The sequence below is a fragment of the Molossus molossus genome, unplaced genomic scaffold, assembly GCF_014108415.1.
Source record: "Molossus molossus isolate mMolMol1 unplaced genomic scaffold, mMolMol1.p scaffold_m16_p_11, whole genome shotgun sequence".
Taxonomy (NCBI): Eukaryota; Metazoa; Chordata; class Mammalia; order Chiroptera; family Molossidae; genus Molossus; species Molossus molossus.
In genome coordinates, this window is record NW_023425346.1 from 60,044,557 (window position 1) to 60,072,238 (window position 27,682).

At 35.6% G+C, this 27,682-nt stretch overlaps 1 protein-coding gene and 1 pseudogene across 1 annotated transcript in view; one reads left to right on the plus strand and one right to left on the minus strand.

Moving 5' to 3' along the window:
* Window positions 1-27,682, plus strand: part of TMEFF2 (transmembrane protein with EGF like and two follistatin like domains 2) — a 246,782-nt gene that overhangs the window by 52,964 nt on the left and 166,136 nt on the right. The gene's annotated exons all lie outside the window — the stretch shown is intronic.
* On the minus strand, window positions 14,917-15,777 carry LOC118625516 (annotated as a pseudogene).

Below are 27,682 nucleotides of genomic sequence, written 5' to 3' on the forward strand. Positions count from 1 at the left end.
GGTTATTTTAGCCCTCTGTCTTGGCCCTCTGTGCTGTGGAGCAGGTTTGGGACTTTAACCCCGAGGGCGCTGTTCATAGCTAAGACCACTGCTGTCCGTGGGCTCCCAGCCCCCCTCTCGCATCTCCACAGTCCTACCAGGATCAATTCAGTGTTCCTGGTTATATGGTTCTCTCAAGTGACTTTTCTGTTGCTTTTTCCCTACGATTTGTCTTTTTTTATTTCTAATTCCAGTTTGGTCCTGGGAGATGGTCTGTGTAGCTTCCATTTACTCTGCCACCCTCAAATCTATCCACTGCTTGCTTTTGTGTAAATTAAATTGCAAAGAAGAAAAAATGTTGATGTGAAGCTGAAATACACTCATCAGACTAACAAGTGCTTTCACTGAATGTCATTCTGAGGGACACAGCTTCCTCCTCCCAGAGCTCTACACACAAACACTGGGATCTCCCAATCCCCTGAGACCTACTAGACAATCAACAGGATTTGAAGGCAGAATTAAGGGCCCAAGTATTGTAGTCACAAAGCAATTGGTGGTTGTGATCATGGGAATGGGAAAAAAATAAGATATTCTCCTATTTCTTCTCATTTCCCTTTGTGGTTTTCTTGTCATTATAAAAAGCTAGAAAGGCTGTGGGACTTAGGGACCTTCTGGACAAAGAAGATAGTCTAAAAAAATGCATTTGTTTAATTTTTTTTAATCCACTCTAGAATTTGTCGTCTTCTGATGTAATCTGTTACAGAAGGCTGCTATATTTCGGCTTTCAGTAGTAATGGCGAGTTATGCCAAAAAAGGATCATAAATAAAGTCTAGACAAATGCAGTGCTTTTATTCCAGAGGCAGCCAGCAGATGCTTTGTGTGGCCCGCACTCCCTCCCCGACCAGATTAATTTTGCGCCATGCTTTTACTCTGTAATGCCTTGGAACCAAATACAATGTAAATGTGTCCTTTGGCCACTGGGACTTCCTCAGATCACTCATCGTAGCATTCTTCAATAGTAATGAAGAGTAAACTGTTTTTTTCTATTTTAGTTTGATAGTGTCCTCCTACGCAGCTCCACACGGCCAAGGAGATCACAGGCAGGGGAATCGCTGCTCCTGAAATGTTCTTCAATTGTCAGAATTCTGTAACATGACAAGTGTGGGAAGGACAGGGCAAGGGAATGGAAACCTACAGGAACAGAAATAAGTTTATTCATGGTCTGTCCATCAAGTATATGATTATACTTTCTGATAACCTTGCCTTTGCCCTCCATGGCACTCATTTTATAGTGGGAACTATGAAACCTTTCAGATCTAGCACCCTGTCTTCAGATGTGTGTTATATTTGGGCAAATGACATTATTGCTATTCCAAATGGAATAGTAACAGGATCTGAAAAATTAGGCTTTTTTTCTTGTTGCTGAAAAAGAGCCAAAAGGTCAATGGAGCTTGTCCTTGAAATACAGCCCAAATTGATAACTCTATGCAACTTAAATGGAAGCGTTAGCTGCAGTGATTGTGAGGAACACGATGGAGCTTCCTACTCATTACAGGTAATTCTCCCAAGCTCGACAGAGAGACTTTCCTTAATTGAGGAACAGGCATTACCAATGCGTTTTTAGGAGTTTATTTGTTGAGTTTTTCTTCATAATGCAGTCAGGTTATTATATTAAAAATGTATATCACAACAGAAGCAGTTTTGTAAAACAGGCATTAATTCAGTACTGTATCTATTTGTTTGTACCTTGGGGATGTAAGGCAACTAAAGCAAACTGCTTACTTCTTGAAACCTCATAGCCATCCAGTACCTAATGGCTGCAGAGTAGAAAGTAAGGAAAATGCTTCCACTGGACCCCCATCAAGTGGTTGGGGTTGCTAATAGTGAGATTGAAAGGGTCATTTGAAATTGAATCAAGATGTAGCACAATTGGATATTAATTCTCTTCATTTTTTGTTGAAAATAAAACATGAGGGAAGATAATTGAAGTGCCGTATTGGTCATTATAAGCCTTTTACACAACTGCATGCTCCTTCTAGCCCACAGTGTATACCTTAATATATGTATACCCACTGTGATTTAGACTTTGGCATAACCATTGGATACCTGTTTATATTTTTAGTATGTCTGCAAGAGTTTGTGCTTGTTTCTGTGGCTACTGGTACCAATAGTCCTGGAATGGAGAGTCTTGAAGCTATTTTAAAGATGAAGGGTGTCCCCACAACGCAGCAACATAGAGGGGAGTCCAATTGTGATCTTTTATATCCCCATAATATCGTAATGTCGTCTCCTGATATGTTACTCGGGTTAAAAATAAAAACCGCAGATGAGGTCTTAAAAATTAAAACTGAAATGTTTGTTTTCTTTATTGTAATTATACCAACATTGTTAGCTTTCACTAGCCTGTAAATGGGAAAGTATTTCAGGGTAATCACCAAATCGTTAGTTTGCCATTGGGTGCTCTCACTCAAGTTTCTCTAGCCAGCATTTTCCAACCGTTTCTTGGAAGATTTTTTTTTTCAACTGAGAAAAAGCTATTTTAATAACACACATATACATTCATAGGACTTTAAACAAGATGTGCTATAAAATCTCAACAAACAAAAAAAGGAAAGGAAAAGGAGACCTGCATCTACTTGTAAACTGTGGCTTAACTGGCTGCCAGGGCTGCCTGGGAAAACAGATAATGAGGTGCACCAGCCGCTAACGAGGACGAAGCAGCCACCAATCATGCTCTGTGTGCCCAGCCGGCTGCACCCCAATCTTGCCTCCTTACAGGCAAATCAGGACAGTCTTTCCCTAATTCTCCAACTCAGTCACTTGTTAACAGGTCACCTCTCAAATTTTTACTTTTTAAAAAATTTAAAGTATTCTTGGTTGAAAGGCTCCACACATTATTACTGGCCAGTACCCATCAACGATCCTTATTTTGACAGAAATAAAAACGCAATGTTCCAATTGAGCCTGGATGACAACACCCCATTTTCTATCTTTTACATCTGGGGAGATTTTTATGAAGTCTAAAGCAAGCTCTTACTTGTACCTCAAAACGACAACAAAATGCCCACCTTCCAAAAGGTGCAAAGGCACCTGTGCCGCCAGGAGACGGAATGTACAGATGCTGTTACCTGACTGCTCCGTAGGTGCACCTGGGCACGGAGAGTGTCTTCACTTCATGGCGCGTAACTCAGAATTGTGTTTTCGGATAACAAGAAAAACCATTTAGAAAAAGCAGTTACCCACAAAAGCATAAACACCAGTACCTTAAATTTCAGCTTGCAACAGGGTGATAAGATTGACATACATATCCAGAAAGTTAGACAAGGTGATTTTTGGCACAGTAATACTGCCAAACGCACGACCACTCCGTGCAAGCTTTGTCTGCCAGGTCCCAAAAGTGGCCTGACATTCTCTGTGCAAGAACGGTTCCTCTCCCACTGCCATCCTATTCACTGACTGGAATATGACCTAGAGACTAAAGACATCTACCTGAGTCATAAATACAAGGTCCCAAACTGATGTTTGGCTATTTATTTTAAAGGAACACATGAAGGTCTTTTCTCTAATGGAGAAAGATAATTACAAATAGAGACTTTTCTTATGGGAACTGCTAAATAAAAATATATCAAAGTGGATTTAAATCTGATGGGCAGTTACTTGTTGAAACTGCTATAAAAAAAGGGTCACTTAAAAAAATAAGTCCGAATAACCCATTTGTCCCCCATCAATGTATACAATTAGAAAATATTTATACACTGTAATTAGTTACAAGCAATATATGCAGTATTTTATACTTTTGAGATTTTGTTTTTACACAATGCAAAATGAGAAAAATATGAACACATAAAATTACACACAAATAATATATAAAGTATTAAATTACAGAATGAAAGCCCCCATTGTTGGGCAAATAGATGCCAGAGTTCCATGCTTCTGTCAAATATAACTCTCTGAATCGATCTCATTAACCATAAGTGGCATTTTCTAACAATACCCTTGAGAGGTAGTATCAAGATAATACTATTCTTACCAGTAAACTCAACATAGAATAAGGAAGATTTTTTCTTTTTTTTTTTAGATCTGAAAGAGTTGCTAGAAAATGTGCAATTGGAAAATAATTTACAATTCAGACGCACACACAAATTACAGGCTGTCGCTGTGGAGCTTTATAAAACTTACAAATTCAGAAAATAGGATACTCACATTCTCTCAATGAATCGAAAATGTAGCAGTCCATGTGAATAAGCAGATGACTAAGCAGACAGTCGGAGAAGAATTTGCAAATCGGGCTGTAGGGAAAATGCTGTCATCAGACTCTGAAAATCTAACATAATTATCACTTAAAGAAAGTCAATGTGCAAAATTAATTAAACTTTTCAGGCCATTAATTTTTCTAGTTCTCAGATCTCTTTCTTCTTCCACACCCATCCCCTGTGGTGTTGTAATCTAGCCCAATATCAAAAATGTGTTAGAGGAACTCTTTAAAAACCAAACCTGGAGTTTGTGTTAGTGATTTTTCCACAATATTTTTATAGTAGCCTATCTTCTGAGAATAATTTATTTTTTTCCTAAATATAAAGATTTAAAAATTTCTGACAGTTGTTATATAGGAATGGCACCTTGCGTGATGGCAGGATTTTGGTTATTTTGTATTGTGTGATGTTTACATTTTTGCAAAGATTCTTTATGGTTTTATTTTTATATATTTGCCTTTATGACTCCTGATAGTAAATACTGAAGTAAACATGCTGTGCCTCACTCACCTGCTATCATTTGGAGGTGGGGGCTTTTTAGTTAACCAATTGACTTAAGCAACTGAGAAGCTGCTTTTCAGTTTCTTCTTCTTCTCTCTTCAAAAGGATTCCAATCTCTAGAAGTGTCACATTGACATAATAAGAACAAATTTACGACACCTGCTATATACTGCTCTCTATTCTGAGTTCTGTCAGTAACATAAAACATTTAATCATTGCAACAACCCTAAAATATATAGATGAGAACTGAGGCACAGAGAAGTTAAGTAACTTCTACAAAATAGTACATGTCAGAAGTGGCCAAGTCAAGATTTGAACTTGAGCAAACTGTGTGTAGAATCTATGACCATAGCCACTACTCTGTTCTCTCTTATACAGAAATTTACTTATGTTTTATTCAATTATACAGAAGAGACATTCCTAACAGGTTAAGATGAGTGTCTTTGTCCTTTTTATCATGAGATGGACATACTACTTTTAAAGTGCTGAGGTTTTATTCATTGAAATCACTCTGACTCTGAACATAATATAGATTTCAAAAGAAATGCCACTATCAAGTTTATATAAAAATAAATATCTTATTTAAAAGAAAACATATCTTAAAATTGACACTACACATTGCCATATTCTTCTCTGCTTTCTCTCTTCAGCTTAGCATTTTATAGTAAAGTGAAATGCATATATATTTAAAGGTTTCTATATACAATAATAATAAGTGCCATTCAATAAGTATTTTGGAGAATACACAGTCAGAAACATAGATATATAAATATGTGTTTTATAGTGAAAAAGTTTGATTTAAAATTAAACTACAGTCAAAATTCAGAAAAAGCCAAAATAAAATTTCTTGTATTAAATAATGTTAACATTAAATAGTTAATAACTAAATCTTATTAAATAGTTTAATGTTCTATGTACTATGACTAGCACTATAAAACATGCACTTTTTACATCCTTAGAAAATGAGTTTTATTCTATTAAAAATATTTACCTGATTTTCCCTTCAAAAAAGATAATATTTCATAAAATTATATCTATTTTTCAACTACATTAACTCATAATAATATTTATTAAAAACATCTCAAATTTATATTTTCTGAAAATTCCAGAAAACTTCCAAATTGTAAAAGTCATTATTTGGCCTTTAATTATTATAATCAGTCCATCAGAAAAGCTGACATCCATAAAGTCAAATTAGAAATAATCCCACATATGGAAGTAGGGAACACAGACTGACAAACCTCAGAGGGAAGAGGCATGGGAGTCGGGAGGAGATAAACCAAAGAATTTATGCATATATGCATAACCAATGGACAAGACCATAGTGAGGGGTGGGGGTTGGGTAGAGCAGGAAGCAGTGTGTCAAAGGGGCAAAAAAGGGAGGGACATCTGTAATATTTTCAACAATAAAGATACATAAAAAGAAAAAGAAATAATCCCATAAATTAATATATTAAATAGTGAAACTATTTATGTTAAATAACCTATTTATTGACATTTGAAACATTATTTTCTCTCCCAATAATGTAACTGGAAAAACTAAATGAAAGCAAAACAATGATTCATTTGTCCTTACTACATTTATATAAGTTATTCAACCTTTTGTCATTTACTTTCTCTCACTCGGGAACAAGATGTAAACAAAGTATTATCAGATCAACCTTGAAATATGCACACACACACGTACTACATAAATATATTAATTTAGCCAGTTTTATGATTGTTTATCAAACAAAGGATAGAATCAAGTTAGAAGCATGGAAAACAATTTTGTGCAGACACTGTTGGAAGAGAGACAGGTGCGCTCCAAGTGGCTCCCACTCTGTTTCTTCATTCCTGGGCAGAGGGGATTCTGGGAGAGAAAGGAAGATGGGCTGGCAGCAACAGGATGGAAGAGTGCAGAATCAAACATTTTAAAACATCAGATTAATCCATTTACCAGTTCCTCAGTATCTTTCCCTTGACAATTAGGAAAAATTAATTTTAATACTAATCTTTCTTAAAATACAGAACGAGGAGGAAAATTATTCCCAAGTTATATTTAACAATGAAATCAGAAAATGAGGTGATGGCGATACCTTTGGGAAGGACGGAACGTCCACATGAATGAGAATTTTTATTGTTCTCCTTAATGCACTTGAACAGAAATTCCTCCCCAAGTGATATGTTTTTCCTACCAGATTAATCAGATTTATAATGTTATAAGTGTTTTGATATCAACTGAGTTTTCCAAATAATCCAATAATACATGTAGTTATTTTTTAATATAAGTGTTGTGTAAACACATAGCTAAAAAATATTTTAATGGAATACGGACTGGCCTAAGAATAGGACATTATGAAGTAAAAGGTCATATGAAACCAACTGCTGTAATGTACATATGATATTTCATTCTAAATTAAAAGTGACTATTAAGAATATCACTAAGACAAGATTCCAGGTCTTATATTCTTTAAGAAACCATTTGATAAATGCAGAGGCTGCTACAAGGTGCTTCTACTACTTAGAAATCAGCAAAAATTTGTAGTTTTCATTGGGATACTTAAATTATAGAAAGAAAGAAATCAGGATATGATAAATATAATTATTTTTTCTTGAAGTTTAACTGATGCAAGTTTAAAGCATATTTATTATATGAATGTCTAGCCACCCATGACATTTAAAAAAATGGGTACCAAATTTGCAATATATGTAAATCAGGCAAATCTTGTCATTGAAGTACTTAGCAAATACAATAAAGTTTAGCTACTGACTGATGATTTAAATTTTCCTATATGGTTTTGCATACATAAATATATGAATAAATATATTTATAAAAATGGAAAGCTGTTTTTTGTTAATTTTGCACTTTTTAATAGGAACAAAATAAATCAAAGAGAATGCACTAGCCCACATACATTAGACATTATCTGATGTGTAACAAATTGCTATAATGCCGAGCAGCAGGCCATACCGTCAGGTTGGAATTTGAGCAGTTCACAAATGCCCAGCTTTGCCGCTAACTCTAACTTAGAGAAAAAATAGATCTGGATTAGATTAGAGACACAGATCAAGCAAATAAGTGAACCATATGGGTGTTTAAAAAAAATTAAAAGAGTAATAGGGGTTGGTAAGGTCTATGTTAAAATAAAGAGTTCATGCCTTGTCCAAATGAGCAAGTGAGGTCCTCTAAGAGTTGTCCTGTGTGAATTTGTATCCACACGTGCTAGATCTGATTTTTCACAGGAAGTTGAAGACCTAGATCTTTGTTCAAAGTTTCCTAATTTTAAAATGAGGGCTAGTAATATAAACACTGAAATCATCTAGTGGGCCACAAAAGAACTACTGTCAGTCACTTGTTTTTTAGTTTCTTAGAGATCTTTCTGTACTGTTGTCCTTAGTAAGTAGGCTAAATCTGATCAATCAGGGGGTTTGTTGGTTGGAATCTTGCTGCATTTTCTCAGTCATGGGCTTATGAATATGAAGTAGTTCACTGTGTTTTATCAGTGGTGGCTTCTAACAAATGACAGCTCCTTCAGTCTGTGGATAAGTCTGTCTTTCAGAAGTGTACAAGATCCCAGGTGCATACTTAATACCTTTTCTCAGTTCTAATATTCCAGATCATGGATTATTTTTGTAGTTAAGGATTATTATGGTTCACAATAGAAGTTTAAATGGCTCCAATCAGATAATTTACTAATTGCTCCTCTCATCACTTGTCAATCTTTAGACAGAATTTTTGCCAGAATAACAGTAAGGAACCACTATTTTTATGATACACTTCATATTTTTATGAAGGTACACTCACCCATTTTTTCATGGCTTTAGAATAAAGAAAAATATGGATGGTATCTTCAGTGTTTTAAAATATAATATGATCTTCAATCCAAAAGGCACCACATTTGGTCCACTGAGAAGTAATATACATTCATCAGAGTGATCTCCATAGGCCAGATTAGTTCATTGTTTCCAGGAGAGTCCGTGTTTTCAATGTACAAGTAACAAACACATGATAACTAACACTTACATAATGCTTAAAATTTATAAACTACATTCTCATATACAATCATAGAAATACTGCTTTGATCCTAGATATAATAAAAAAAACCCAAAAACATGAAATTGTTTCTTTACCTCTTTGATTCCCCAAAGAGGGTCTTCCAAAAGTAACTTAATGGATTCCTTCCTTATGCTTCCTGGAAAGACTTTATTACAGTTTTTTTTCTGGTTTATATTATCACAGTGTAATAACATAAACTTGATTCTATAGCATTTTTTTCAGTTACATTTATTCATACAAATCTATGAGGATATAGATGTTTTATGTAAAGGACTTCACTTAGTGTTCTGGAATATAGATGATAGCCAATAAATACAAATATCCTTAGTTATCTCTATTTTGACCACTTTCTTTCCAAATGCGCTTATTTTATCCAATTTATCTGCTCATGCCAATTACTGAAACAAAGTTCTGACTGTGGCGTTTCCGTACTTCAGTATGTGCTGTGGGTTCCTCCTGCCTCGTATGTGCTGTGGGTTCCTCCTGCCTCGGGAGACGGCGTAGCTTCGAGGCCTCTCTGGGCCTGTTTTCATTGCTTCCCTTTTATCATCATGTTAACTCAAACTAAACAACTTTCTGTTAAGCTTATCTCTCAGGTTGGTATCTTTGCTACCATTTTCATCATCTTAGCATCATTTTACTACCTCTTTCTGTCATCAACTATATCTTATAGAAATCTGACGCAATCCCTGGGACCCAGTTCACAGAAGTGTTTCTACTCCACTTCCAGAGCACTGTGTGGCTCTTAAATCATACCTGTAAGTATCTAGCCTTAAAATTAAAGAACTACACCCCTCAGATCTGTTACGAGCTCACAGGTGTGCCTAGGATAAAGCCTTTATCTCATTTACTTTTGTAGAAGGGGAGGTTGCTTTCCACACAGTATATGTTCAACAAATATTTATTGAATTGACTTAGTAGCAACCACAAGAGCCATTAAGATCAGTTTCCTACCCAATTCAGAAATCCCCTTTACACCTGCCCAACCTCTGGCAGAAATGTGAAATCTTGTTACTTCACGACATAGTACTTTTTTGGTTGAAAAATTAAAAATATTCTAAAGTTCTTTCCTGTTTTCCATCTTGCTCTCAGCCTTTCCTGTGGAATTTAAATATTAAAAATTGTTCTCTTCTACACGGTGACCTTTTAAATGTTAATATAGTGCTTACCCTAGTCATTCTCTTCTGTTAAACCTCACCTGCCTCACCCCCACATTCTTTTTTTCCTAATATGACACAGTTCTGGTCAGCCTCTTTTTAAATGTTGCTCATTTTCTTAGTTTGATTCTTTTTAATGAGGAATCCGGGACTAGACTGGGTACCATGCTCTGTGAATGATCTGATCTGGTCCAGGGTGCGCTGGAAATACCCCCTCAGTGTGAGCGCCATGCTCCTGCAATGAATACAGTCTTCAATGATAACAACCAAATGATGTGTTTGGCTTAGACTGAGCTTCAGCAAAGCGCAACTATTTAGTGAGTGACTCCTATCTGCCAGGCACCACAAGCCCTTGCACGTATGTTATCTCAGTAAATTTGTAATTGATTAAAGCTTCCAAGTTGTTGTCACATGAATGGATGTCAAGGAAAGATCTGTCTTCAACATGTATAATTGCTATTCCAACAAAAATCTAAGCGTTTTTGTTTTTTTCCCAGAGCAACTGCATTTTATTATTATTTTTTTAATTAATTAATTAAATTTTTTGTTACAGATGTTTCTCCTTTTTTACCCCATTGGCACCCCCCTCCGAACCCCACCCCCGCCCCGTCCCTGGCTTTGTTGTCCATGTCCATTGGTCATGCATACATGCATATAAGTTCTGTGGTTTAGCTCCTCCTACCCTCCCACCCCCTCTTCTGAGGGATGTCAGTCTGTGCCCTACTTCCATGTTTCTGAGTCTACTGTGTTCCTCAGACTGTTATGTTCATTATATTCCATATATAAGTGAGATCATGTGGTATTTGTCTTTTTCTGCTTGGCTTATTTCACTTAGGATAATACTTTCCAGGTCCTTCCATGTTGTCTCAAAGGATAAGAGATCTTTCTTTCTTACCGCTGCGTAGTACTCCATTGTATATATTTACCACAGCTTTCTTATCCATTCGTCTACTGATGGACACTTGGGCTGTTTCCAGATCTTAGGTATTGTAAATAGTGCTACTATGAACATGGGGGTACATATATTCTTCCTGATTGGTGTTTCAGGCTTCTTAGGGTATATTCCTAGAAGCGGGATCACTGGGTCAAATGGAAGTTCAATTTTTAATTTTTTGAGGTAACACCATATTGTTTTCCATAGTGGCTGCACCAGTCTGCATTCCCACCAGCAGTGTATTAGAGTCCCCTTTTCTCTACACACTCGCCAATACTTGTTGTTTGATGATTTGTTGATTTTGGCCATTCTGACAGGTGTGAGGTGATACCTCATTGTTGTTTTAATTTGCATCTCTCTGATGATTAGTGATGTTGAGCATTTCTTCATTTGTCTCTTGGCCATCTGTATGTCCTGTTTGGAGAGGTGTCTATTCAGCTCCTCTGCCCATATTTTAATTGGGTTCTTTGTCTTCCTTTTGTTGGGTTGTATGAACACTCTATATATATTGGAAATTAACTCCTTATCTGATATATCTTTGGCAATGATGTTCTCCCATACAGTGGGTTGCCTTTCCATTTTGATGATTGTTTCTTTTGCTGTGCAGAAGCTTTTTAGTTTGATATAGTCCCATGTGTTCATTTTTTCCTTTGTTTCTGTTGCCTTAGGTGATGTATCAGTGAAAATTCTGCTGCATATGATGTCTGAAATTTTGTTGCCTACATTTTCTTCTAGAATTTTTATGGATTCATGAGTCACATTTAAGTCTTTTATCAATTTTGAGTTTATTTTTGTGTATGATGTAAGTTGATGGTCTAGTTTAATTTTTTTGCATTTAGCTGTCCAATTTTCCCAGCACCATTTATTAAAGAGGCTGTCTTTACTCCACTGTATGCTCTTGCCACCTTTGTCAAATATTAATTTAGCGTATTGCCTTGGGTCCATTTCGGGGTTTTCAGTTCTGTTCCACTGTTCTATATGCCTGTTCTTGTGCCAGTACCAGGCTGTTTTGATTAGAGTAGCTTTGTAGTATAACCTGATATCTGGTATTGTGATCCCACCTACTTTGTCCTTCTTTTTCAAAATTGCTGTGGCTATTCGGGGACTTTTTTGGTTCCATATGAACTTTTGAAGTGTTTGTTCTAGTTCTGTGAAATATGTCGTTGGTATTTTGATGGGGATTGCATTGGATCTATAGATTGCTTTGGGTAGTATGGACATTTTAATGATGTTAATTCTTCCAATTCATGAACAAGGTATGTGCTTCCACTTTTTATATCTTCCTCTATTTCTCTTTTCAATATCCTGTAGTTTTCTGCAAATAAGTCCTTTACTTCTTTGGTTAAGTTTATTCCTAGGTGTCTTAAATTTTTTGGCATGATGGTAAATGGGATTGTTTTCTCAGTTTCTCTTTCTGTGAGTTCATCATTGGTGTACAAGAATGCCATCGATTTCTTGACGTTAATTTTGTATCCTGCCACTTTGCCAAATTCATTTATTAAGTCTAGCAGATTTTTGATGGAGTCTTTAGGGCTTTCTATGTATAATATCATGTCATCTGCAAATAATGACAGTTTCACTTCCTCCTTTCCAATTTGGATCCCTTTTATTTTTTCCTCATGTCTGATTGCTGTGGCTAAGACTTCCAGTACTATGTTAAAATAAGAGTGGCGAAAGTGGACATCCCTGTCTTGTTCCTGTTCTTAATGGAAATGTTTTTAGTTTCTGCCCATTGAGTATGATGTGGGCTGTAGGTCTTTCATATATGGCCTTTATTATGTCGAGATATGATACCTCTATTCTCACATTGCTGAGCATTTTTCTAAGTGTTTTTATTTACCCCAGTTAAATTTTATTATATTGGCATTGTTGCATCCATTAACTCAGTTAAATTTCACTACTTAGGGTTTACCTCATCCATGTAGCCTGTCAAGATCATTTATATCTTGTTTCTGGTAGCAAAGGTAGTAGTCAGTTTTCCCAGCTTTGAGTCAACCATGTATTTAATAAGGACATTACTTAATTTTTAGCTAAGACATTGATAGAAAAACTGTTCAACTGAATGGAATAGAGCCAAGGAGAGAAGCTGCTCTGCTGTGTTCATTCTAATGATTCATAATTACAGTCTCTAAGGTAGGGCTCTTCCGTAGCTCCAAATTTACCCAAATGTTCTAGCACTGGTTGTGCATTCTCTGTCATAGCTACAAGAACATCATGAAATGTCATTAAATGACTTAGATAATGATAGAAATCTCATGAAATATGAGATTGGCTTGGTGTGCCTTCCTCTGAGTGCACTGTTGGTGTTTGTTTACTTATTGGGTTTATTTGGTTTACCACTTATTAGAACTAATACTTTGATAAAGTTAATAATTGTCTGACAACTCTATGGATTCTGTTCTTTGATTTTTATTCATTTTTGAAAATTGGGTCATTTGCTCACATCTGATCTTATGGGATTTCCTCTGTTCACCATCATTTCCTAGTGATTACCCAGCATGATTTGTTTCATAACCTTTCAAATGTAATTTATCTGTGTCTGGACTTGAACATTCATTTAAAGAGGCTAAATGCTCGCATAACCTTTGCTTTTATTTTGTGCTTCAATTACCTCTTTATGATGCTGTCTTTCCTAATGTGAAGATAATTCTCCCAGTGGAAGGAAATGTAAGCAAACCACCATTTTATCACATTTAACAGTATATCATTTTTCCCAAGAAGTGATTGTACACATCAATTAAAGAATCTTTTTACTCTTATACAGTATTTATGTTGTATTACAAATATTTTATTCACATTCAAAAGAAAACTCTGTAGTGTTCTTAGTATAGATCAGAAGTATCAGACATTTCAGCCTCTTGGTCCTATTCTTAAAGATTGTTGCTTCTCTTTTGTTTTTATCTTTGATTATACGTTCTTCCCTTCATATTTAGCACACTTCTCTTAAATAGAAACTCATCAGAAGAGAACCCTAAGCAACCACACTGGTTTCCTTGGAGACCGATTCTTTTATTTTCCTCATCAGTATCATTTGTTATTGTATTATCAGATTTTTACTTTCTACCTTCTTTAAATTTTCTGGCCAAGAAACCCCCCAGGGGGACAATGATAGCTGTTGCTTCTTAAATTGTTTTTTGATATTATTTCTTAAAACTTAGGTATTCTTTAGTATCCTTATCTCAACTGCTAAATTCTCATGGATGCTTTCTCTAAGAGTATCTATTATTTCAGGTTCACTAATAAGCTCCTTTTTCCTGCTAAAAAAGAAATCAGAAATAGAAACTTCATTGTTTTATTTTCAACCTCAGGAATGCTGTTTCAGCAAGACAGACCATTTTCAGATGGTCTGTCTTATTTACTAGGAGAAAGGGCTTTCTAGTAATTGTCCAGGTGGCAGAATTTCGAGTAAGTTGCCTCTTCTAACACTTGTGTGATTTGTGTAATAAAACATCTGTGTCATACAAGTATTTATTAGAAATGTAAATTCTGAACCTCAGCCAGACCTGCAGTATCAGAAACTCTGGAGGCGAGTTTAGCAATTTGTGTTTCAATAAGCCCTTGAGGTTATTGTCCTGCCACTAAGGTTTGAGAACAGCTATTGTAAAGCATCATCCATGCAGGGTATTATCTGTTAGTCACGTCTGTTAGTTCAGATGTTGCCTATTAACATCACAGATGTATAAGCAAATGTGCATCATCTTATCACATAGTAGAATGTTCCTGACTTGTTGCTTTTTGTTGTTATTGTTGTTTGATTTATTCAAATGTTTATTGAGCAGCTAAAAAGATCAAAGGTGTTTCAAATGTAGTCAAAGAAGTGAAGTATAAGTAGAAAGCAAAGTAGTATAAGGTTTACCGAACCACAGCAGTCAAAAGAAAAGTACTTTAGGAGATCACAATGAGATTTCTTCCAGCCTGGAAAGGGACATGGGTGGGTGGAAAATCAGGAAAGGGAATTAAGATTAAACTAGAAGACTTCAGTCTGCATTGCTGATGATTCTCAGTATGGATATTATCTCTCCTTTTCTTCTTCCTCTATGCTTGAGTTAAATTTACCAGTAGTGCCCAGGACTATTCAATGTGCTTTTTTCCCTTGCATATTTTGCTTTAATGTCTTGTACAGAACTAGGTCCTTTCAAGGTTTTAGGAGTTTTATTTTATTTTATTTTTTTAAGGATTCTGATCTTTTGATCTTGGTGTTGATGGTTTTGAATCTTTTCCATTCTGGTTTGATTTTTGTGACTTTTGGCTGGAATATCTCCTACAGATGTCTTTACCAGAGCTTTTCCTTCAGCTTCCTCATCAGAAAAATGATCATCATCATCACCATCATCTTCATCAGCAGCCATTTTTTCTGTGGAACCTTGTTACCAGGGCCAGAATGCTTTCCAGACATGCTTAGTAGTTTCATATCCTACTGCTCTTCATGTTAGGACTGCATCTTCCTCCACAGCTACTAAGTGCTGTCCATCCACTATGCCCAGGCCCTGAACCACACTGCAGCCATAGATCACAGCTGTTATTTCTGGACCAACAGAAATAATCTGGAGTGATTTCAAAGCCACCAAGGGAAAACATTGGCTGTACAGGCATATTTAATTGGCCTACTGTCCTCATTCATTGCTTCTGCTTCAACAATGTGCAGTTCATTCTTTGCACCACTCCTAAACTGACTGTTCTTAAAGATAATTGGTGTTCATTTTCATCATTATCCACCTTAAAGTAACAATCTTTGTTGCTCTTTAGTTCACAACCAAAAAGAAGTTGTAGGGCCTCAGGGGCCTCATGTCCACCCAAGCTTCCATGGGGTGGTGGCATGCACTAGGTGGGAGAGAAGGCAGATTGAGATACACGACTACTGTCCCTTTCCTGATTTTCCACCCACCCATGTCCCTTTCCCAGTCAAGGCACATGCCGGGGTTTCGGGCTCCATCCCCAGTAGGGGGCTGTAGGAGGCAACCAACGGATGTATCTCTGCACATCAATGTTTTTACCTCTCTCTCCCTTTCTCTCTCCCTAAAAAAAATCAATAAAAACATATTTTTAAAAAGAGTTATTTTATTTCACACTTACATACAGGTAAATGATAGTAATACTGTATTATACAATTATAAATTATAAAAAATTATTTTCAAAAGATACCATGTATTTGGGCAGTATGTTGTAAAATAAAGGTTTTATGAATCAAAAAAGCGAAGAGATAAGGAAACCAACTTCATGAAAATAGAGGAAAAGGCTGAGGAATTAACCTTAGGATGAAGCATCTTTCCTTCCTTAAGGTGATCAACTCATATTTAAGTCTTTAAATGGAAAATTACTTGTATTTAACCTTTGATGATTCAGAGAGCAATTTAATTGTAATTACAGCTAATCCAATTAAAGATGGATTATAATAACTGCTGAAGTAATAGGTCATGAAATACTGAGTTTAATTAGTAGATTTCCTATTTATTTTGAAAAAATGAAAAATACTCTTCTTAAAATATTATGTGAAAACTCTTTAAAATTATAATCTAAACTTAAATTTGTGGAGGCTACATTATGTTAAAATAAAAACAAACAAAGAGAAGAATCCCAAGAATAAATGGTATAGCATGAAATTTGGAGGAAATTCAAAGTTCCCGGTTTCATATTTATTGAATTTTAGTTATTATTTTACACCCTCAATCTTGAAAGAATAATATTAATTTTTAATCTTCTTTTTCCTAAACAAATTAAATTGTTGATATATACACTGAAATAATAATAAAAAGTGGTAATAATAATAATAGTATTAATGAACAATTTTACATTTTAACATTACAAATCACAATGCGACACAGTCTAGGTCACCTATACATTACATCTGTTTGTTGCATATTTAGATGAAACCATGCAATTGCAGTTAAATTAGACCAAGTGACCCATGTTAACATAAGATGTAATGTTTTAATGCTAGTGTAGTTTTTTTTAAAGAGCTATGAAAACAAATATAAACAACGGACATCTTTCTCTTAAAAATTAATGATTATTGCTCGGTTGGTGTGGCTCAGTGGATTGAGCATGTCCCATGGACTGAGAGGTCTCAGTTTGAGTGCTGGTCAGGGCACATGCCCGGGGTTGTGTGGTCCATCCCCAGTAGGGGCCTGCAAGAGGCAGCCAATCGATGTATTTCTCTCACATCTGTGTTTCTCTCTCTCTCTCTCTTCCTTCCTCTGTCTCTAAAAAATCAATAAAAACATATTTAAAAAAATAAAATTAATTAATGACTATGGATATGGCAAATAATTGCACAACTAAATTAAAGGACTGCTTTATTTTGGACATAATTAGATTTTACAGTGTGTTGTGCCTCAGTCTTTCCAGCTATTCCTACACACCTATTAAAAAAAAAATCTACATTCTCACAGACGTGCACATTAAGGTGAAGTCCTCAGACTGAGAAATTCTGGAATGATATAGACACATTCTTGATCATAAATATCATATTTCCTTAATTCTCTGCTATAACATTGTCATATTTCAACATTTTTGAACTCAGGATGCATCTTACAACTGAAATGTAAGAACAAATATAAGTCTTCAAAGTCTCGCATGGGGGATTTTTTAGGGTGAGAAGAGCTAATGTATTAAAATGTTTCCTTCTAAAAGTGTCCTTTTTCCCTGGACAACCCAAGAACCACATACTCCTTAGCCAGAAGGATACTACTATTATCTGAGAATAAATCTATTTCTTTCTTTGTATTTTTTAACATACTGGCAAAAAAAGTGTCAGAATATTTTATTTTCTTGTCTTTCAAATTCCCCACTGGGTTATATTTTCAAGATTACTTAGAGGTACCCTAATGAAAGAATTGGTAGACATTAAAAAACAAACAAAAAAAATCAATCCAGAGTATACGATTAGGGAGCTCTCAAGTAGTCAATTCTAAGGCCTGCGTGAGGATCCTAGGATTCCTCGTAGTTTATTCAGCCTTGGCCCACCTAGGTACATAGAAATATAAACTGGCACCAGAACTAAAATTCCTAATTTAGGAGCCCCAGGCCAGAACATGTTAAGATTACTTTGTGCTCAACGCACACATATGGGGCATCCAGGAATGTCCCAGAGGAAATATGTCGCTATTGAAAGATATATTATGGCAATACATATCAGATTCGCAATTCACCCAGAATGCATCATCCGTGCCACACACTGGGGAGTTCCACCACCTCTGGAGGATGCCAGATCGTGCTGCTGCAGCACTCGCAATGGAAATGCATTTTCTGCGAGCAACAACCTCCCATGATGAAATTGCTCTCTCCTTCAGCATTTGGAAGCTGCTGAACAAGCTATAATCAGGGTTTTCTTAATGTTTTAAACGGGTTTATTATCAGAGTTGCATCTTTCTGAAAGCTTCAGGCTTCATTACACTGTTAGGAAAAAAATTAGCGTATTGTACCTGATAAGCTTCTGGCATATTCAGAATCTTGCAGCCTTACTAATGCTGACGACCCCTGCGCTTTCTTTCTTATTAAAATTGAGTTGCACAAGAATTAAACTAGATGCTGTTTGTCCACTTTTTTCTTGAGATAAGGCAGCGACTGTTAACTTTTTTGAAAGTTAATTTTCTATCGGCAAATTCAAGTGTTCATTTTTAGCAGATCCATTCTCCTGTCAGAATATTATGTCTGATTGTACAAGAATGTATAAAGGAAAAGCAATTTGGGTATGTTTATAGTAGGTGAGATTAAAAGTAAATTTGAAAGTTAAAGTGATTTATTAGAATATTTATTAGTAATCTAAGATAAAACTAAGAATATTATATTATGCTAATGCTGAGTTGCTACTTCATCTGTCAGTTTTAAAATATTTTTTAAATTGAGTGGTTTATACAAATGAAATATATATGTATATATATAGACATTGAACGAAAATAATATTTTTAGCTTTTTGAAAATAGACTTTATATAAAATGACAAATTAAAAGAATCATTTCTGACAGATGCAATATATTTGGACTTAAGTTTAATTAATAAAAGGCTAAACTTATATAAAAGACTGGAAATTGCAATTATCTGAAGTTTAAGGTTAGAGTTGCAAATCAAGTTTGGAAATATGATTCATATCACTGTTCCACACTGTAGAATTGTGTAACTTTGTGCTAAGAAATACTACAAAACAGCCCAGACCTCTGTATCTCTAAACTTCAAATTAGTGAGTTGCCAAAGAGTATGTACATATGACATCATTGTTAAAACTAAGATTAGAATGATGTTAAAGTGTACATTATGTTGGATCTTTTCTCTTTTTTTGTAATCTTAAGGATTTTTGCTAAGCTCAGACTCACTATTAAGAGGAAGATTAACCTGCAAATATAAAGAGATTACTACTAAAAATGCCTAGGAGTTCTTGAATTGGCATATTTAGGACTTAAATTTAAAAAAGTGGGCTTTTCAATTAATGTAACACTAAAATTACAAAATTGTAGTGTTGCTCCATTTTTTACTTTAGACACAGTCAACTCTGTTCTTGTCTTGCCTTGGTAGCAGTGTTTCAACATTTGCCCCAAATAACTGCTCCATGCCAGCAAGTCATCGACTTTTCCAAAATAAATACAGGGACTTCTAATTTAGTTCAAAGAAACAGAAACAAAAAACTGCATTGTTGATTTCTTGAATGTTCCCCAAATGAATATTTTGTACATTTTGGATTTAGTAAAGCAAGAGGTAGGAAAGAAGGCAGAGGGGCAGCACTTACAGACAGAGGGGAAAAAATTCCAACAATATTGAGCATTCACACAGCTAACAGCTGTGAACTAGGAGGCTCGTGATATGTAATGAACCCTGTATAATGTGCTGTATTGCTAGTCAATATGTGGCTCTCTGTAAGCATTTACAAAATTATACCTTGATGAATAATAAGGTCTGCTACATTTTTCTTTCTCCTTGCTGATGGAGAATCATTTGGAAATTGTCCCAAGTCATCCAGGTGCCATTGGTGCTCTGGATTCTCCCAAGACTGAGGGAGGAGCTGCATACTCTCATCTGTCAGAAAGCCTAATGGAGGGAAGTTTTGACACTGATAATTTCATTCATGTACTTGGCACTGAGCTGTCCAACTAAGAATGTTTCACCGACACAACACATAACTAAACACAGTGGCTCTAAATGATTTTGTAAAACAACAAAATTCAAAACCCCCAAAACAAGAATTACTCCTATATTTATAAAAGTTAATAAACACAATAGGAAAATGAATGAATTGCCTACAGTGGAAAGAGGGGGCATTCTTTTAAAACATCCAAAGCAAAGGTTTCTTTGTAGACGGCGGTAGTTCCACACAGTGAAAGAGGGCAGGTTCAGAAGTCTAGCCAAGCAGGGTCTTATTACTCTGGAAAAGTTACCCAGCCTCTCTGAGCCTCAGTTTCCCTCACATGACTGTGAGAAGGCACCAAGGTCCTGAGTATAAAATACCCAGTAATCTAGTGAGCGTTAGTGATTTTCTCTTCACACTACCTGCAGACGTGTCTTTTCCTTGATCTCAAGTGTAATGAGCACGGCAGTATCTCGAGTACAACAGGCTATGCTGCGAAACCGGGGAAATGCAGGCCATACCTTCGTTTGGGACTGGCCTAGCTAGTTCACCTGTTACTGCTCTCATACAAATCCTGATGCTTATTTTCTGAAATATATCAGACGGTGTCTTCATACAAATAGTTAAATGTATTTGAAATACCTGAATAATTTATAGTGCTTTCTTTGTTACCCAATCTGTCATATAGACTTGGCAGATGTATTCACAATTGGAAATATTTCCATAGAAAAAAATGGTAAGTTATTCAGATTGTACTTTTTTTTCATCACCTAATTAATTAGCACAGTATATTAAGGATTTGTTTTATGTATAAAGTAATATTCAACTAAATCTAATGAATAAAGATAAAAACGTTTCAGAAAATGTTTATGAATATCTCACTTTTTTGTTTTGAGGGAGAATATTGCTTCTTTTTTAAATATATGAATAATCAACTGAATTTTTCCATTTCCATCTGGATTTTAATGGATATGACCATGTTTATTGGTATTTTTTTAAAACAAATTTATATTAAACCTACTTTTCTCTAAAATAGTTTACTTTTCTCTGAATTTAAGTGAAATTATTAGCATACTTAAAATTTAAGCGTATTCTTGGTGACTTTAAAGATTAATCTTTTAAAAAAGGTGTCTAATGGAAACGATACAATATAAAATAGATTATCATACAAGAATGTTTATATTTCTATAGTATTATAGATATATTAATAGTATATGTATAGTATTATATGAAGTATACTCTTTATTAGAGCTGTGAGGAATATATTTTTTAACTTATAAATGGATTTTTCTTATTATATATTAGCTTGAGAATAATTTTATCTATTTTACTTATTTTCATATCTCCTCTGTTACATATATTTTAAGTCATGACTTCTAGTTTAAAATAATATTCAGTTAGTCTGAAAAGGAGGAAAAAATTTCAAACCTTTAAGTCACATTGATTTCCAAATGATTATCCTTCCAAATGGGGAAACTTAAAAACAATTCCGTGCTTTACAATTTCATACAGTGGTATTGTTTGGACAAGGAACGGTGATGACCCTTTCATGATGTGCTTTCCCAGTTACTGTCTCTTTTACGAGGCGTTTGGTCATAACAGTTTTTCAGAGGATATAAGGTACTACTAGCTAATGAGGAAACGTTAATTCTTGACATAAGCAAGAAATAAAAACAGTGCTATTTGCAAGAGGTAAACCAGGTGTGGAGTGACCAATATCTAGTCTTCAAAAGGGATTTGCTTGTTGGGTGATGAGGACAGATAATGAAGAATAAGGAAGCACTCGTGATCTGTGACAAAGTTTGAAATACGGGAAGAATACATCTGTGTTTTCTCTTAGTTTTATGGTCAATATGAATGACTTTTCTGTCCTTACATGTTTAAATTCCACCTGGCAGGTATCAGCCAAGAAACCCATTTTCTACCTGTTTATTTGTGTTTTCTGTCATCTGGAAACTTTTATACGTGTTCAGTCAGCTTCCCTGAGGTTGGCTGAATAAATTTGCAATACTTGCTGACCATATCCATCTGGAACATCCTGACAGTTTCACAACTGTTTCGGGGATCCAGATATTATTCTCAAGAGTCTTCATTTGACCCAGAGAAGGTACAAAGCATCTAGATCCAAAGAAGAAAGAATGTGGCATTAATCACGGCAGCTAGCCCTTTGTCAGGTGACCCACAGAGCCCCATTAGAAGGTCTTCAATAGGGAGAAGCTTGACCGCATTCTCGGGTTAAGGAAAGGTGATGCAGTGTGTAACTGCTGAGACAGGAGAGATGAGAAAGCGATGGATAAATCAGTTCAGATGAAGCCATAAAGAGAACAGAGTGTGAGTGTTTCTCCTGTGGTCCTGTACCCCATACCCTCTTCAATTTGCAGACTAGACATTCATTTTCATAACGATTGCATTCATGCATGTTTATCTCAAACTGCTGAAAGTCAGGTGATTACATCCCAATGCTGCTGGATGAGAGTTATTACCCAGCAGCACTGTGGGTTCAGTGTGCTTCAGTTAGGAAAAAGTGCAAGGTGCGTTTAGGGGAGCAGCGGGGGGCAGCGGATCGGTTCTTGGCACGGGGACCGCTGAAGGAACAATTTGCAGGAGTTTTACTCTCCTGTCAGTGCCAGTTTGCAAACAAATGGAGATGATGGAATGAAGGAACAAAATGTCACAACAGAAAGGAATGACTTGAACATTCAAACATTTTTCTTATTTCTCATAATCCTTCTGAATCAAAATTAAATCAGTCTACAAATGAACCCACTCGATATTGAATAAAAGACAGCTATCTGCACAATTTTTTTCCAAGTTGGAAGATCGATTAACAGTCTTTTGACCATTAGCTTGTTCTAAACATCATTATGTTTTGTAATAACCCAGAGAACTAGTTTATAAACAGGAATATTGATTTTAAGAGAATAAGTTTGAGTTGAGAATAGCAATTGATACAGACGTTGAAATCTTACATTAAGGATCTCCTTGTAGTGGCTCAGTAGAAAATCAGCATCAAGGTAGCAAGGTCAATTTTAAAGTATTATTTTCTAATAGCAGCTATAATACATCTCCCAGTTGTCCTCCTAATATTGATCACGTGGATTCGCTATATAATCTTTGTCTGTCACTATAGACTACACTAGGAAAACCAGTTGTGTACACATTATAAGTCATGCTTTTCAACTTCAGAGATTTATTAAGTGTTGTTGACATCCCATGATTCACTCAATTTTAATTTTTTTAACCCAGAGAAATTACCTCAATTTCTACCCTAGAAAGAAAAAACAAAAAACGATAAGTTTATCTAAACAAATCAGAGAAAATCAAATTAGCGCATCACATCAGAAGCTCAGCACAAGATAAATAAATGTGAAGTGGAGATGCTGTCTGTCGTCACAGATGTGCCTCCGCAAATACACTAAAGAAAGAGTCTTCAGAGGAACAAGACACCAGCCATAGCACTTTAAGAACCACCTGCAAGTGTCTCGCCCTAGGGTGAAACATAATGTTTTCCTTCATATAACTTTACAGTGCAGCTATGTGGTGGCTTATTCATTTTTCTCCCATTTGGTACAAAGGAACGTTACTTCACCATTTAGGTGGAATAATAGATAAATAGCCTTATCCGTCACATGGCTGCTATAAAGCTCAGAGCCCGATTGGTGTGCCTTGTTATACATATACATCTTAAAATCATATACACTCCTTAATTTCATCTCTGGATTCTGACCTGATTCTTATATGCAGACTTTACACTTTTGCCATTCTGCTATGTTTTTCTGTATTTATAAATGATTAAGTCACATTGAATAAGGTGATCTTAAAGTTCTATCAATCTATTGCTACCAGATAGTATTCTTTAGAAAGGTATACGAGTAAAATAAAGGATATTTTTATATCTATGTAGTGCTTACATCCATATCGATTCTATAAAGGTGATCCTCTGATCTTATTATTCTACATTAAATTAGTCTTTGGACCAAGAAGCTGCATGCATTTACCTTCATAAATACACTTGATTTCATTGCCTTTTGAGCACTATAGAAGCCGTACATTGCAGTCCCATGAACTGGATTTAAAAGGACCATAAAAATTGCATAGTCTGGCAGGCCTAAGCCACTCCAAAAGGAGAAATGCCTATCCCTCTTAAGAAAATCCACATAACTTACCATCTGACTTTATTTCTGGAACCTTAAAATAAAGCTCCTACATTGGCACAGTCTAAATTACTCTGACATCAGTTTTAGCAGAGTGGAAGTTAGCTATTATACACCAAAATATTTCTCTAGTATATTTCCTGTTGAAATGAATCCTGTTACTAAGTTTTTTTTTTTAAGCACTAAGGAAATCAAATTCTGTTTTTCCTTTTTCACTGGCGAGTACAGGGGTGTGCATGGAGAGGAGCCAGGTGTTATTATGGCTGCCTGATGCATATTTGTTAGGGAGCAGAACTACTGCTCCTCCACTCTCCTTATCCAGCCTTTCCACATTATTTTCATATTTACCTTTGGGATGCTTTTAGAAATTTTATCATCATTATCACTGCTTTTGTAGGCTCTCAGCATTTCTCTCCCGAACAAGTTCCTCTCAGCAGCTCTCCTCAGCCTCATTCTTTCTCACGTGCCGTCCATATTCCTTGTAGCTACAGCTTTATATTCGACATTCCAAAATTTGATCATGTTACTTCTCTGCTTAAAATGTCAGTAGCACTGAATTCACTACTGGAAGAGGGAAGAGGAAAGAGGGCTAAGATCCTTAGAGTCGAGTAGAATCATGCTATCCAAGTGAGGTCCCCCAGCCAGCAGCATCCACACCATCTGGACCATGTTAGAGATACAGAATGGAGACCCCCACCAACTGAAGTGGATGAAAGTTGCATTTTGTCCAACAGATTATCAGGTGAGTTGTTTGTACATTAAGACTTGTGAAGCTCTGGTTCCAAAGGCCACCGCAGTCTAGCCCTATTTGTCTGTCCAGCCATCTCCTTCCAACTTTGCTTTCACTGGCTCTCATTTCTCTGAACACAGGATGATCTTTTCATGCCTTCAGCCCTTTACATACAACGTGGCCCCTTTGTCTAAAATTTTCTCCCCTGAATTCTCTATCTGAGAAACTGCTGCAGGTGCTTTGTGATCAAGGCCAGTATTTTCTTATCTGGTGTTTGTTCTCAAATTACAGCATCTGGTAAATCACAATTAGTTTCCTTTTTTCCAATGGTACATTTATATATTTATTTTTAGCACTTATTACATTATGTTGGAATTACCTGCTTACATGTTTCTTTCCTTCACTAGATTGTGTTTTTAGTTCCTTGATACCTAGTAGAATTCAAATAACACATAGGGCCTTGACCAATGGCTGTTCAAGAAAGCTATGAGTGGATGGACACTGTAAGCGTTCTCTACATCTTGTTCAAGGCAAAGAAAAACAATAAATGTTACCGTGGGACAATTTAAACAATTGTCTGTGGTAGCCCTTAGAACAGGGATCTGAAACCTGCAACACCAGGGCCAAGTGGATCCCTTGGTCACTATGATTTAAGCCAAATTGTCTTTATAAATTAACCTTTACTACAGAGTTGATAACATTTCTTAATAAATTTAACTGAAAACTATAAGGCAAACAGTCTATAGGCGAAACGTACACTACTGTAATTTCACGAACAGTTGATGTTATTTGGATCACATGTAATGTCAGACTGGTACCGCCCACGTGTATGCAAGAAGTGAGCTCTGCATTCCCAGACAGATCGGCAGCAGATACATTTTCCGAGCTCAAACGACAGTCCCATAGCACTTTGGAGCCCTCAATGCAAGTGCAAAGGAAATTTGCATATTTCAAAGTGCATTTAATGTGCAGTTGAGGAACTTCACCTCGCCTTCAATTGGAAGTCATTAATCTGCAATTTAAAGACCAGCTAAAAGGCAAATATCAAAATGATCTAGTAGAATTCCATAAATTCCTTTTAAGCAATAAATATGCTCAATTAAAACCACGCGCTCATGCCTTTATCTCAGTATTTGGCACTACCTACTATGGTGAAAAAACACATTCAAAAGAGTAATATATAAAATCATATTGCAGCAGAACATTTGTAATTCATTTTGATGATAGAAAACATTAACGTTGTGCATAAATTTAGCAAATGTTATCCCCCCACAAAGAATTACTTTATTTATTTTTTCACTCGTAGATCTGTATTACAGAAAACTCTACTCAATTTTCATTATATTTTTAATTTCATCAACAAAAAATTGTAGAAATTTAGGTTCAGTCTTGTCATATAAGTACCTACAGATTGTTGTTGATTTTGCCGCTTGGCCCATGATCCTAAAATATTTAGTCTGGCAGCGTATGAAAAAATTTGCTGACCTCTGCTCTAGAAGCAGACAGAGATTAAACATTCAAGAAACGGGCAGCATATTTAACAAATGGGGGCATAAAATGTAGACATTTTCAACAACTTAGAAGTCATGTTGCCACATAGTATGTTTACATATTTCCTAAATAATCTTGGCAAAAATATATAAAATAAAAATGATGTGTATGTTGTTAAAGATGTATATGAATTATTTTCTGAGAATTATCATGATAAAGGGTTATAAAAACTATACAAGAGGCAAAAACGGAAATAAACATAAGGAATATCTGAACAACTCAGTTTACTTCATAAACATTTTAAATCTACTTTATAAAGACACATACTCTTCAGGGAATTTATCTCTTTTAAAGGAGTAAATTGTAATAAGTTTTTAAAAGCTGAAAACAGCCTTCACATTGAGGTGTGCTGAATAAGCTCTCAGTGCCCGAAACAAGTTACATAATTAAACTCAGCAAGCCTCCCTGCACCGTCCGCTGTGCCTCTCCGGTCCAGAGGCATTTCCGAACACACGCCCAGGGCTCTTCAGAGTGGGAGGAAGAGGGATGGTGTTTTGTTTCACTTTGACTTGCATATACTCCTTAAAGACAAAGCAATTTTCTGTATTGAAACTTCAATTCTCTTAGAGCTGTTGTAGTGGGGTACTTATATCATTCCCAGAGTTATCGCTGCAAAGTGTTGCCTGTTAGAAACAATCATCAGAGATCAGTGTTGGAAAACCGGCAGTCACTCCAGGCAGTCAGATGCAGAGCATCAAAGGCAGCTGTTGGCATATACATCTGTGATAAAATGATCTCTGTTCTAAAACTCTTGCTGCAAAACCTTCCATTTTGATTAGAACATCCTTGAGTTTACAAAGTTGAAACTGAAAAGGTTCATAATTCATAAGGTGTAAATCAGAAAGGAATAAAACAAACTATTCTCAAGTAGATTCATTTTATTCCAAGTCAATGTTTTGTTAATAGAAATCAAGAAACTTCCATTTACTTAAACACTTTTAACTTATTATTATTTTTTTTAATATTCTGTTTGTATCACTGGATTTCTTTAAATAAATTTCCATATTCCTCCATTTCAAAATTGTCACTTCTGCTTAGCAGTTGACTTATTACTAAAATTTTAAATGTTCTTATGACAAGTTTAGGTGAGTATATAACAATTTGATATTAAATAATTTTGTTTACTTACCATTGAGTTGATTCTAGATCTCAGAAATAACTTCTATCATATATAGTTTATGAAAATTATATTTAAATGTAGCTTTTCATAATTTTGAGAGAGGGCTGCATTTTTACAAGATTTCTAAAATACAGTGATACCTCGGTTCTCGAACGCCTTGACTTTCGACCAAATCGGTATTCGACCAGGAGATTCGAGAAACTTTTGT